The sequence below is a fragment of the Pleurodeles waltl genome, chromosome 10 (genome assembly GCF_031143425.1).
Source record: "Pleurodeles waltl isolate 20211129_DDA chromosome 10, aPleWal1.hap1.20221129, whole genome shotgun sequence".
Classification (NCBI taxonomy): Eukaryota; Metazoa; Chordata; class Amphibia; order Caudata; family Salamandridae; genus Pleurodeles; species Pleurodeles waltl.
In genome coordinates this window covers 427826577-427841062 of record NC_090449.1, presented here as the reverse complement: position 1 = coordinate 427841062, position 14486 = coordinate 427826577, and the positions used below count along the sequence as shown (strand labels likewise).

Sequence of the window (14486 nt, the reverse complement as noted above, 5' to 3'; positions counted from 1 at the left end):
ATCTAGCTGGCTAAGTTGTGCAAATCTGTTATACAGAGGCAGGCTGGGGACCTGTGCCTTCTGATGAGAATAACTAGCTCTAGCCATCTGTGGAGCCATAGGGACCTGGGCCTGTTGATTATGATAGCTAGCTCTGACCACTTGTGCAGAAAATGGAGCTCTCCACTCCACCCTTCTCTCATGGGTTAGGCTAGAGCGTTTATCAAAATAGAAAACCCGGAGGTAAGGGAGTAATATTACTGATATGGGGGATGTTAGACCTGGCAGCTTTTTGGCGTGTCTCCCCTGTCTTTTTGCCTTCTGACCTCCTGTTTTTATGGTATACTGAACTCTGTTTTTGCTGGTTTATTTTCTCTGTGCAGTTTACCACTGCTGATCAGTGCTAAAGTGCAAGTGCTCCCTATGTAAATTGTATTGGTGATTGGTTTATTCATGATTGGCATATTCAATTTACTGGCAAGTCCCTAGTAAAGTGCACTAGAGGTGCCCAGGGCCTGTAAATCAAATGCTACTAGTGGACCTGCAGCACTGGTTGTGCCACCCACATTAGTAGCCCTGTAAACATGGCTCAGACCTGTCACGGTGGTGTCTGTATGTGCAGTTTTAAACTGCCAATTCGACCGCAAGTGTACCCACTTGCCAGACCTAAACCTTCCCTTTTACTACATGTAAGGCACCCCTAATGTAGGCCCTATGTAGCCCCATGGGCAGGGTGCAGTGTATGCTAAAGATGGGACATGTACTTATGTGTGTTACATGGTCTTACAGTGAAATACTTCTAAATTCGTTTTTCACTGTGCAAGGCCTATCTCTCTCATAAGTTAACATGGGGGGTACCTTTAAATATTATTAAAGTGCAGATTCCCTTTGAGAGCAAATAGAAATGTGGAGTTTAGGGTCTCTGAACTCACAATTGAAAATACATCTTTTGGTAAGGGTCATTTTTAAATTGTGTGTTTGAAAATGCCCCTTTTAGAATGTAGGCATTTTCTTGCTTAAACCATTCTGTGACTCTGCCTGTTTGTGGATTCCATGTCAGGGACAGTTTGACAGTTGGGCTGTTTGCCCTACTCCCTTGACAGTGGCACAAAGGGGGCTGGGGTGTAGCCTGCATATCCTGATGCGCCATCTGAGCTAGAGGGGAGGGAGGAGTGCTCACTTACACCTGAAAGGGTTGTGCCTGCCCTCACACAATGCAGTATCTAACCCCCTGGTGTGTGTCTAGGGCCTGGCTTGGAGAAGGATGGATCTTTTAAACAATTGAGGCTTTGCTTTGAAATTTGCCAACTTCACAGGGGTATAAGTATTAGACCCAAAACCCCAGACTTTGAGAATCTTCCTGGGATCAAGAGGAACCTCTGCCAAAGAGAAGAGTTGGAGGAGGAGTACTGTCCCTTTGCTGTGTTGGATTGGCCTGCAGTTGCTGGTTCTGTCTTAAAAGAGTACAAACAATGAACTTTGCTGTGTATCCTGCTTGAGAAAGTTCTCCCAGAGCTTGGAGTAGAGCTTGCCTCCTGTTGGAAGTCTCAGGGACACCAAAGACTTGAGTTTCCTCGAACTGCAGCACTGGGAACTGTGTGTTTTTTGCTGTTCAAGAGGAAAAACCATTGTGACACCGTCAACGACACCGCTGCCCTGCACCGTGACCTGCCGACGCCGTAGGGAGCCGCACTGCCCAACTTCACACCGCATCCCTTGTCACACTGATGCCGTCATCTGATCACTTCACCTAGCTGCTGCTCGCACCGCGACCTGTGGGCCCTGCACTCTGGCATCGCCCTGCTTACACTGCAGCCTTGGGTATCCCCGCGCTTCTGCTGACAACGGTGCCACTGCCTGCACCATGGCCTGTGGACACCGCTCGTGGGGAGCATAAAGCACCGTCCCGTCCCGCTGCCCCAGTCCACAGAGGCCAGCACCATCAACTCCAGTGTTGTCAACAGACATCCCTGTTTGCATTTTGACCCGTGGATGCCGTACGGAGCCCTTCCCGCGCTGCACCGCCGACTGGGGCCTACTGACAACAGCGCTTCAGCAACGACGACACCGCTGCCTGCACTGTGACCTGGTGACACTGCACCGCTCCGCTTCACACCTTAGCCCTGGTCTCACCGACGTCACTGGAGACCGTCACTGAGCCGCTGCCTGCACCATGAACTGTGGGCACCGCACGTCGCATCATCGCGTTTCGCACCGCTGCCCGATTCCATCCATGCCAGCGATCCTGACTTCATTAGCCCGGAGTTCGATCTGCAACGCTTGTGACTTCAAGGGCCCAACGACTCCCGTACTGACTCCGGAACTGACCCTGCAACGCCGCCCTCCGGAGCTCACCGCGAGGATCACGATGCGCTGCAAATCCAAGGTACTGTTTATGGGTCTTTGCGACACCGTAGCTGGCCCGCGACGCTGCGGACAGCCTGAACTGTTGGTTTTGTTGATCACAACGCTGTGATAGCCCCAGGTGGAGCTAGTTAAATATTGCAAAATTCATATATTTATTACTCTATCAGATTTTTATCGTTTTGGTCTTGTTTTATATAGATACATATTGGCTATTTTTCTAAAAATGGTGTGGTGTCCTTTCTTAGTGTTTTCACTGTATTACTATGTGTTATGTGCAAATGCTTTATACATTGCTAATGAGATAAGATTAGAGTGAGGTTCCCTGCTTGGACAGGGTGCAAACCTACTGCCAACTAGAGACCCCCTTTTCTAACATTGGTGGCAGTGGTGGGACAGGATTTGGATTTGCACTTGACCTACAGTAATTGGTGTACAGTACTACCATATCACAGACCACTGCGTCCCACATACAGATTTTTGTTTGGGATTTTTCTCTTTGACCTATTGTTAATCTCAAGTCCAATTGAACCTCGAAAACATCATGTCTCAGTCAAGAGTATCATCAGTGGCAACCAGGATTTGGTTTTTGAGGAGGATATGTTGGAAACCTACACTGTGAAGGAACTGAAGGCAGTTTGCAAAAACCTCAAAGTCCACGTCAGAGGTCTCACCAAAAAGGCAGAGCTACAAAAGACACTGAGGGCCTGGGTAGCAGCCAATCAATCAATCAATCATTTCATTTGTAAAGCGCACTATGTACCCGTCAGGGTTTCGAGGCGCTGGGGGGGGTGAGCTGTTAGCGGTCGAAGAGCCAGGTCTTGAGGAGTCTCCTGAAGGTGAGGAGGTCCTGGGTCTGGCGTAGAGAGGTGGGGAGAGAGTTCCAGGTCTTGGCGGCGAGGAAGGAGAAGGATCTGCCGCCGGAGGTCTTGCGCTGCATCCTGGGGACGATGGCGAGGGCGAGATTGGCAGAGCGGAGTTGACGAGTGGGGGCGTAAAAGTTGAGTCTGGAGTTGAGGTAGGTAGGTCCGGTGTTGTGTAGAGCCTTGTGAGTGTGGGTGAGGAGTTTAAAGGTGATCCTCTTGTCCAGTGGAGGTCCTTCAGGTGAGGGGAGATGTGACATCGGCGGGGTATGTCGAGGATCAGGCGGGCGGATGCATTTTGGATACGCTGGAGTCGTTTGATGTCTTTTGTTGGGATGCCTGTGTAGAGTGCGTTGCCGTAGTCAAGTCTGCTACTGACGAGGGCTTGGGTCACCGTCTTTCTGGTTCCTGTTGGGATCCACTTGAAAATTCTGCGTAGCATTCGAAGGGTGTTGAAGCAGGAAGAGGAGACGGCGCTGACCTGTTTGGACATGGTGAGGGCGGAGTCCAGGATGAAGCTGAGGTTTCTTGCGTGGCTGGTTGGGATGGGTGGGGGACCGAAGTCGGTGGGCCACCAGGAGTCGTTCCAGGCCGAAAGGGTGCGCCCGAGGATGAGGACTTCCGTCTTGTCGGAGTTGAGCTTCAGGCGGCTGTCATTCATCCACTCGGCGATGGCTTTTAGTCCCTCGTGGAGGTTGGTTTTGGCGGTGAGTGGGTCTTTGGTCAGGGAGAGGACGAGCTGGGTGTCGTCGGCGTAGGAGATGATGCTGAGGTGATGTTGGCGGGCCAGTTTAGCGAGGGGGGCCATGTAGACGTTGAACAACGTAGGGCTGAGGGAGGAGCCTTGGGGGACGCCGCAGATGAGGTTGGTGGCTTTGGAGCGGAAAGGGGAGAGTCGGACTCTCTGGGTTCTGTCGGAGAAGAAGGATGAGATCCAGTTGAGGGCTTTATCTTGGATGCCGGCTTCATGGAGGCGGGTCAGTAGGGTGCGGTGGCAGACTGTGTCAAAAGCGGCTGATAGGTCGAGGAGGATGAGGGCCGAGGTTTCGCCGTTGTCCATTTGAGTTCTGATGTCATCTGTGGCGGCGAGGAGTGCAGTCTCGGTGCTGTGGTTTCGTCTGAAACCGGATTGAGAGGGGTCTAGGATGGAGTTGTCTTCGAGGAAGTGGGCGAGCTGTGTGTTGACGATCTTCTCGATGACTTTTGCTGGAAAAGGGAGGAGAGAGATCGGTCGGAAGTTTTTGAGGTCGTTGGGGTCAGCCTTGGGTTTCTTGAGGAGGGGTTGGATTTCTGCGTGTTTCCAGCTGTCTGGGAAGGTGGCGGAGTCGAAGGAGAGGTTGATGATCTTGCGGAGTTTGGGGGCGATGATGGCGTTGGCTTTGTTGAACACGTGATGTGGGCATGGGTCCGTGGGAGAGCCTGAGTGGATGGTGTTCATGGTTGTTATTGTTTCGGTGTCGTCCACGTGGGTCCAGGCGGTGAGGCGGCAGGCGTCTGTGGAGATGTCAGGGGTGGGGTCAGGCGGCGGAGTGGCGTTGAAGCTGTCGTGGATGGTTGTGATTTTCTGGTGGAAGAAGGTGGAGAGGTCGTCGCAGAGTTTCTGGGAGGGCAGGATGTCGTTGGAGTTGGCGTTGGGGTTTGAGAGTTCCTTCACAATGCCGAAGAGTTCTTTGCAGTCGTGGGCGTTGTTGTTGATGCGTTCAGTGAAGTGGGCGCGCTTGGCGACTCGGATCCGTTGGTGGTGTTCACGGTTGGCGTCTTTGAGGAAGGCGAGGTTGTCGGGTGTGCGCTCTAAGATCCACTTCTTCTTGAGCTTCTGGCAGAGGCTTTTGGAGGCGGTCAGTTTGTCTGTGAGCCAGGCTGGTTTTTTCTTTCCTTGGTTGGCGGTGGGTTTCTTGAGTGGGGCTAAGGTGTTGGCGCAGTCGAGGATCCATTGATGGAGGTTGATGGCGGCAGTGCTCGGGTCGGTTGAGTCGGGTGGTGGGTTTTTGACGAGGGTGCTGGTTAGTTGGTCTTGGGTGATTTGTCCCCAACGGCGGTGAGGAGGTAGAGGGATGCGGTGGTGTTCGGTGATTTTCGTATAGGAAAAGTGGACGCAGTGATGGTCGGTCCAGTGGAGTTCGGAGGTGTGGCTGAAAGAGATGTGGTTGCTTGAGGTGAAGAGGGGGTCAAGAGTGTGTCCGGCGATGTGGGTGGGAGTGTTGACCAGTTGACGGAGTCCGAGGTTGAGGAGGTTGGAGGTCAGTGATGCGGTGTTGACGTCGTTGTTATTTTCCAGATGGTAGTTTAGATCTCCCAGGAGGATGTAGTCTGGGGAAGTGAGGGCGTGGGTGCTCGCGAGGTCGGCGACGGTGTCGCTGAAGGGGGCTCTTGGTCCTGGAGGGCGGTATATGAGGGTTCCTCTGAGGGTCGTGTTGGGGTCCGTGTGGATCTGGAAGTGGAGGTGTTCGGCTGTCTTGAGGGTGTTGTCCGTGTGGGTGTGGATTTTGAGGGTGGATTTGTGGGCGATGGCTATTCCGCCGCCGATTCCGTTGGTTCGATCTCTTCTGGCTGTGGACCCAAATCCTAGGGAAGATGTGCTGAGGGTGCAGGAGCTGCTGGGGGGGGGGGGCAGTACCTCCTGGGTCAAGTAGCAGCGGTGGTGGATCAAAGGCCTTACTCCAGAGGAGCTAGAGCACAGGAGAGAAGCTAGGCGGCATCAGATAGAATTGGAGATATTCAAAATGGAGGCTCAGAGGGTGCAATGAGCCATGGAGTAGGAGAAGATTCTTTTGGACCATGAGCTTAGAGTAAAGGAGCTGGATGTGAGGAACAGATCCAGCAATGATGGTGGCAGCAATTCCTCAGTGCAGTCAGACAGAATTGTGCACGTTCCTAAGAATGTATGGATAGAGTACAAGAAGGGAGACCACATACAGAGGTGGTTTTCAGGGATCTGAGGCATCCAACAACACGAATGGGGTCTCTGAGAAGAATTGGTGGCAGGATTGTGGAACCACTTCACAGAGGAGGGGAGGGACACTTTGCTAGCTTTGGGTAAGGGGTACAACCTTACCTACGCTGACATAAAGGAGGCCCTTCTCACTAGGTATGGTCTCACTCCTGACAAGTAAAGGGATCAGTTTAGGCAGAGTAAGAAAACTGATTCCCAGACCTGGTTAGAATGTGTAGATTCTTTTTGCAGAGCACTGGATGGTTGATTGAAGGGCAGTAATGTGCAGATTTTCAGGGGCTGTACAACTTAATGATGTGGGAGCACTTGTCTAGTCTGTGTTTTGTAGAGCTGCACCAGAACTTGACTGATAGTAAGCTGACTGACCCCAATAAGCTTGCTATGGAGACAGACCGCTGGGTGAGTACCAGAGTCCACAAAAAGGTATATGGGGGAGATTCTGCCAAAGGTGGGTAGGATTTCCAGCATCAGATTTTGGGGGGGGGGGTAGAACAAGGGTAAACAAAAGGTGTCTTCCAAAGGGCCCCAATCTAGTAAACCGGGTAAGAAATCCCACCCCCCAGGAGATAATAAACCATGGCCCTCTTCAGGAAAGCCTGCAGAGGCAGGGCACCATGAGTGTTTGCTTGTGACCAGGAGAGTCATATGAAGGGGGATCCCAAATATCCCAAGTGGACACCGCCACCCAGCTGTGGGCAGACCAAGGCTGTGTAGCGCTTGGGGAGGAGGTGGTCCCAGGTGGGTGTGGAGATCCCACAGAGATGCCCCTTGTCTCACTAGGGGACGGTGAGATGGTCCAGAGAAATCTAATGCCTGATAACACTAAGAAGTACAGGCAGTGGGTGACCATCAATGGGCAGAGGGTAGTGTGTGACCACAGTCCGGTGTTGCCTGGTGTCTGAAGAGCAAATATTCCCTGGTGTATTCCACCAAGTAGTTGCAGTGGACAACTCAGAGCACCAAGGTAAGGTGGAGCAGGTTCCCTTTGAGTTGGAGGGGGGGTTGGGGGTCTCAGGTTCCTGGAGGGTAGCTGTGAGGCTCACCATGCCAGTTGACTATCTGCTGGGCAACGACCTGGAGACTTCCGCCTGGAAGGAGGTGGAGCTCAAGTCGCACTTGGGGATGTTGGAGTTGCCAGAGTGGGCATGTGTGACCACTCGGTCCACAGCAGCCAGACAGGGTGGTCAGACAGACCTGGAGCCTGAAACAGTGGCCCAGGTGACTGCCAAGAGAAAAGGCAAGGGGTGCAGGAAACCCATCCCAGAAGTTCCCATGGTCTGGGAGGAGGCTGACCTTGAGGGGGAAGCCTCAGCACCTACAGGGGAGCAAGTCGCCTAACTGGGAGACCTATCTGAGCTGACCCATTGACAGGAAGAAGGTAGTCCCAGCAGGGAGGAGTTCTGCGCAGAGCAGAGGATGTGACCTACTCTTGTGAGTCTTAGGCAGCAGGCCGAGGACCAGGCAGATGGCGCTGAGCCCAGGGACCACCTGATTTATTGGGAGAATGATCTCCTGTATTGCGATCCTAAGGCTGCTGAGCCTGGGGCAGCCCTTGTGTTGCTGGTACCCCAGCGCTTCAGAGCCTTCCTACTGGGTATGGCTCATGATGTGCTCTGGCAGTACATTTGGGGCAGGGCAAGACCTTTGGCAGGCTTGTCACCCACTTCTATTGTCCCCAAATGAGAAGACATTTTGATGCGTTCTGTAGAGCCTGTCAGACTTGCCAAGCAAGTGGCAAAAGTGGAGGGAAATGCAAAGCCCACCTCCAACCCTTTCCTGTCGTGAGCACCCCTTTTGAGGGGGTGGGCATTGACATAGTAGGGCCTCTGGACCCCAAGACAGCCTTAGGCAGCAGATTCATCCTGGTCTTGGTGGACCATGCCAACCGGTACCCAGAAGCTATCCCTCTGAGGACAGTGACGGTGCCCGTGGTGGCCTGGGCACTGATGGGGTTCTTTACCTGTGTGGGTTTCCCCAAGGAGGTGGTATCTGACAGGGGTACCATCTTTATGTCCATGTACATAAAGGCCATGTACAAGGAATGTGGAGTGAACTACAAATTCACCCCTCCTTACCACCCCCAAAGTAACAGGTTGGTTGAACGATAACAACGGAACCCTGAAAGGCATGATTGGGGGTCTGTCAGACTCCATGAGGTGTAAGTGGGATGTCCTCTTACCATGCCTTCTCTTTACCTACCGGGAAGCACCACAGAAGGGGGTTGGCTCTAGCCACTTTGAGCTGTAGTATGGGCACTGGGTCAGAGGACCTCTGAGTCTGGTGAAAGAGGGCTGGGAGCAAGCTCCTAGGAAGCCACCCCAGGATATATTTAGCTACATGCTAGCCATCAGAAAGCACGGTTTAGGAAGCCCGCACAAGAGAACCTAGAGGCAACCCAGAAGGGCATGAAACGCTGGTATGACCAGAATACCACTCTGGTTGAGTTTCAGCCTGCCCAGAAAGTGTGGGTCATGGCCCCCGTAGAGCCTTCTGCTCTGCAGGACAGGTGGTCAACGCCATTTGAGGTGAAGGAGCGCAAGAGTGACATCACCTACTTGGTGGACTTGCAGACTCCGAGGAACCCCTTGAGGGTTCTACATGTGCACCACCTCAACCCCCACTTTGAGAGATCTGAGTTAACCATGCCTCTGGCTACAGACGATGGGGCAAAAGAGGAGAGTGAACCTCTCCTTGATCTCCTGTCTGCCAGGGAGCAGGATGGGTCAGTAGAAGGCCTAGTCCCCTCCCCTTCTATCACTCTAGAACAGCAGAGTGAGTGTTGCCACTTGCTGGGACACTTTTCCACTCTGTTCTCACTCAATACAGGTGTCACCCATCTATGCATGCCTGATGTGGACACTGGGGACTGCGTACCTGTGAAAAACAAGGTTTACAGGTTGTCTGACAGAGTGAAGGCCAGCATCAAGATGGAGGTCTCCAAGATGTTGGCTTTAGGGGTGATTGAGTGCTCCAACAGCCCTTGGTCCAGCCCAGGGGTTTGGTACCCAAGCCTGCTGCACCTGGTGCCACACCAGAACTTCAGTTCTGTCTGGACTACTGGAAGCTCAATGCCGTCACCAAAATGGACGCCCACCCCATCCCCAGAGGTCATGAGCTCATGAGCTCATAGATCGGTTGGGGGCAGCCAAGTTCCTCCGCACATTTGATTTAACATCTGGGTACTGGCAGATTGCCTTAACTGAGGGGACCAAGGAGAGGTTGGTGTTCTCAACACCAGAGGGGCACTTCCAGTTCCGGGTCATGCCCTTCGGGTTGAAGAACGCCACTGCGACCTTCCAGAGGTTGGTCAGTCAGATCCTGGCTGGGCCCCATTTCTAACCGTGTGGGGTCCCATGGTAATTCTATTTAAAATGTCACCCACTCTCCAGGAGTTAATAAAATATAATGACAGCACAATTGCCGGTCAATCCATCCCTGTAGGAAGCTGGCCTGGTTTGTGGTGGGTACCTATGGTACTTACACTTTATACCAGGTTCAGGTATCCCCTCTCAGTGAAGTGTAGGCAGTGTCTAGAAGCCAGGCTCTCTAGAGTTAGCTGTGGATGAGCAGCCAAGGCCTATCTAGGAGACATGCAAAGCTCATGCAATACCACTACATTCACACAGTACTCACACACAATAAAGAAAACACTTGGTTGTACCAAAATAAAGGTACTTTAATTTTGGAACACCGTATCAGAAAATACTAGAGAGCAACAGTAAGAGGCATAAGTAAAAGGTTAGAAAGCAGCGTAAAAATACCAATATGCAATAGTAACCTTAGGGGGAACCCAAACCATATACTAAGAAAGTGGAATGCGACCACCCACCTAGATAAGTAAATCGTTTAGAGTTAGGGTGACCAGATGTCCCGGATTTCCCCAGACGGTCCCGGCTTTTAGAGGACCGTCCCTGTCTCCCGACAATTCTCTTCATTTTAAACAAATGTCCTGGTTTTGGGGACAAAGGTCAGATCATCCAGGAAAGCATAAGTTAAAAGTATGCTCACCTTTAAACGGACGCCTACCAAGTATGAAATAATTAAAGTAATTTATCTGTGTGTGACTATCAGGCAACACAGTCCCCTGTCTGTTCCCAGCAGATAGACGGAGTCGGGAGCAGAGAGAGGTGGTTGGAGGTGTAAGGTGGGAGGTCAAGTCATAGCTAATTTTATGTGTGTAGTCTTGGGTGTGTGTGTGTGTGTGTAGGTATGTAAACACACACATGTATAGGCACACATTCACAAAGCTATGCAAAAAAAGGGACATGTCAGATATAAAAGTGAGTGTAAAGTATTTAGTCCTTCTTTTATGTCTGACCTGTCCCGGTTTTTGCTCCTCAAACTCTGGTCACCCTATGTAGAGAGGAGCTGGGAGTACCAGAAAACCACACCGGTTAAGTAATGTAGTACTCCCCCTCGCACCAGGAATGCAGGAGTAATACACTGGATTTCCCCCAAACCACCCCAAAGGATGAAAAGAAGAAAAAGAAGACACCCAGAACAGCCTGCAAGGAACCAGCAGTAGAAACTGAAGATGGAGACCTGTGGAGAGAGGGGACCAAGTCCAGAAGTGTCTGTGGAGTCCAGGGGAACTAGGAGTTACTACCCACCCAGAGGTACCTTTTGGAGTTGGTCGACGGAGAAGAGACAGGTCAGCACTGCAGCACAGAAGCTAGAGAAGAGTTCCTGATGCATGCAGAAGGTACCCCAGGCTGGAAGCTGGATTGCAGATGGGTGTCAGGGAAGGATTTTCACCAACAAGCCTTGGCAAAGGCAAACTTGCAGTTGGAGGAAAAGAGGTGCTGCTGGGGACCATCAAGGTCCAGGAGGACTCTACCCAGGAGGGGGAGTCACATGGGACCCTCCGCGTCGCAGAAAGCCCACAGGAGCAGAGGCAGCACCCACAGGTGTCCTACAGGGCAGGGACACAGAAGTCGCACAAGCAGCCCATGCAGCACCACAGAAGTTGCTCCTGCGTCGCTGGAGGACCACGCAGAGGTCCAGAAGTTGCAGGAGGGAGTGCTGGGGGCTGGAGCTACACGTCACCTGAAGTTCACCTTGGAGGTTGAGCAACAGGCCTTGGCAGCTGCAAAGGACACAATGCAAGGGGGTACTCTCTTGCGTGGAGTGGAAAGGACTTACTACCACCAAAATGCAACAGCTGATATAGAGGATCAAGGGAGACTCTCCGGACCACCACCTGTGATGCAGGACCCACGCCACTCAGGATGAGGGGAGATCCACGCAGGTGGTCGTTGATGCAGCCAGGTACCTGTAGTTACAGGGGAGTGATGCCTTCACCCGTAGAGAGATTCCTTCCTCTTCTTGTGCAGTCTGAAGAGTTGCAGTCTACTTAAGATGCACCACTGGAGAAATGTTGCAAAGCTGGCAGGAGTTACGGATACAATGTTGCAGAAGATTCTTCCTCGTGGATCTGCAGCTTGTAAGTTCCTGGAGGGTCCAGTCGCGGTTCCTGAGGCCAGAAGTCGAAGCAGAGGTTGCAGAGGAGTCCTGCTGGAATCTTGCAAGCCAAATCTGAGGACCCACCCCAGAGGAAAACCCTATAAAGCCCAAAGAGGGGGCTTTGTCTACCTAACCAGGTAACTACCTATCAGAGGGTGCCTCTGACTTAACCTGCCTGGCCTTGCCACTCAGATGCTCCCAGAGTTCCCTGTCAACCTTGTAATCAAGATGGCAGAAACCAGGGACCCTCTGGAGGAGCTCTGGGCACCACTCTGGTGGTGGTGATGGACAGGGGAGTGGTCACTCCCCTTTCCATCGTCCAGTTTTGCGGCAGAGCAGGGACTAGGGGTCCATGAACAGGTGTGGACTGGTTTATGCACAGAGGGCACCAAATGTGCCCTTCAAAGCAAAACCAGTGGCTTGGAGAGGCCACTCCTCCCAAGCCAGTCACACCTATTTCCAAAGAGGGTGTCACCTCCTCTCCGAAAGGAAATCCTTTATGCTTCCTTCCTGGACTTGATCAGATCAAGCAGCAGGAGGGCAGGAACCTGTCCGAGTGGTGGCAGCAGCTGGGCGGCCCAGGAAAACCCTGTAAGACCGGTGGTAGCAATGCTTGGGGTCCTCTAAGGAGCCTCCAGAGTGCATGGAATCATACTTGCAACAGTATTGGGGTATGATTCGGACATGTTTGATACCAAACATGCCCAGGTTTGGAGTTGCCATTATGTAGCTGGACATAGTGACATATGTCCAGTATGTATATAAAATGGCATCCCGTACTCACCAAGTCCAGTAAAATGGGACTGGACTTCATGGGGGGCACCTCTGCTAGTGCAGGGGTGCCCTCACACACAGGGACCTGCACCCTGCCCTCTGGGCAAAGAGGGCTTACCATAGGGGTGACTTACAGTGACCTGGTGCAGTGACCTATAGTGAAACCAGGTGCGTGCACCCAATTCACGCAGACTGCAATGGTAGGCCTTCAGAACCCTTTGCATGGGCTCCCTATGGGTGGCTAAATAACTGCTGCAGCCCATACCGATCCCCTGGAACCCCAGTACCCTGGGTACCTAAGTACCATATACTAGGGACTCGCATGAGGGCACCAGCATGCCAATTGTGGGGATAAAAAGTTACCAACAACCAAATTTAGAGGAGAGAGCACAGTCAGTGGGGTCCTGGTTAGCAGGATCCGAGTGAACATAGTCAAACACACTGACAAACAGGCCAAACGTGGTGGTAACCAAGCTAGAAAGAGGCTAATTTCCTACAAGCCCAGCCTGTTACCATGATAATGTCATTACAAAAAAAAGTCTACATTAATTGTACAGGATAGCCAATGGGTTATCTGTTTTTAAGTTATTGGAAACTCTCAGTAGTCTCTTTCCTAAAGGGAGGGACGTTAGCTAAAATGAACACATAAGGAATTGAGGTTGGCGGGAATTGGATAACATTCCTGCATGGAAGAATCCCCTCTGGAGACTCTGTAGGAAAAGGACAATCCTCCAATAGCAGCCACCGGGCCCGCAAAGTCTTGTATTTTAAAGGAATAGGACCATTGATTGGATTGAGCCCCGGTCGTGACGGGGACACAGGCTCTACTAGAGGAGGTGACAAAGGAGGGGTGCTGGAAAGGTAGATAGATGACGAACCAGTCCACATCTTTACCTGTAACCCCACACCCCCTGTAGGAAAGTACCATCTTGCCTGGCATGCTACCCCCATATTTTCACTGTATATATGTTGTTTTAGTTGTATCTGTCACTGGGACCCTGCCAGTGCTCATAAGTGTACCCTGTATGTGTTACCTGTGTTATGACTAACTGTCTCACTGAGGCTCTACTATCCAGAACCTCAGTGGTTATGCTCTCTTATTTCTTTCCAAATTGTCACTAACAGGCTAGTGACCAATTTCACCAATTCACATAGGCATACTGGAACACCCTTATAATTCCCTAGTATATGGTACTAAGGTACCCAGGGTATTGGGGTTCCAGGAGATCCCTATGGGCTGCATCATTTCTTTTGCCACCCATAGGGAGCTCTGACAATTCTTACACAGGCCTGCCCTTGCAGCCTGAGTGAAATAACGTCCACGTTATTTCACAGCCATTTACCACTGCACTTAAGTAACTTATAAGTCACCTATATGTCTAACCTTTACCTGGTAAAGGTTGGGTGCTAAGTTACTTAGTGTGTGGGCACCCTGGCACTAGCCAAGGTGCTCCCACATTGTTCAGGGCAAATTCCCCGGACTTTGTGAGTGCGGGGACACCATTACACGCGTGCATTATACATATGTCACGACATATGTATAGCGCCACAATGGTAACTCCGAACATAGCCATGTAACATGTCTAAGATCATGGAATTGTCACCCCAATGCCATTCTGGCATTGGGGAGACAATTCCATGATCCCCCGAGTCTCTAGCCCAGACCCGGGTACTGCCAAACTACCTTTCCCGGGGTTTCACTGCAGCTGCTGCTGCTGCTGCTGCTGCCGCTGCTGCTGCCAACCCCTCAGACAGGTTTCTGCCCTCCTGGGGTCCAGCCAGGCTTGGCCCAGGAAGGCAGAACAAAGGACTTCCTCAGAGAGAGGGTGTTACACCCTCTCCCTTTGGAAAAAGGTGTTAGGGCTGGGGAGGAGTAGCCTCCCCCAGCCTCTGGAAATGCTTTCATGGGCACAGATGGTGCACATTTCTGCATAAGCCAGTCTACACCGGTTCAGGTATCCCCCAGCCCTGCTCTGGCGCGAAACTGGACAAAGGAAAGGGGAGTGACCACTCCCCTGACCTGCACCTCCCCTGGGAGGTGCCCAGAGCTCCTCCAGTGTGCTCCAGACCTCTGCCATCTTGGAAACAGA

General features: G+C 51.9%; 1 protein-coding gene across 9 annotated transcripts in view; it reads left to right on the top strand.

The window, feature by feature from the left end:
- HMOX2 (heme oxygenase 2) overlaps positions 1 to 14486 on the top strand; it is an 815387-nt gene that overhangs the window by 106155 nt on the left and 694746 nt on the right. The gene's annotated exons all lie outside the window — the stretch shown is intronic.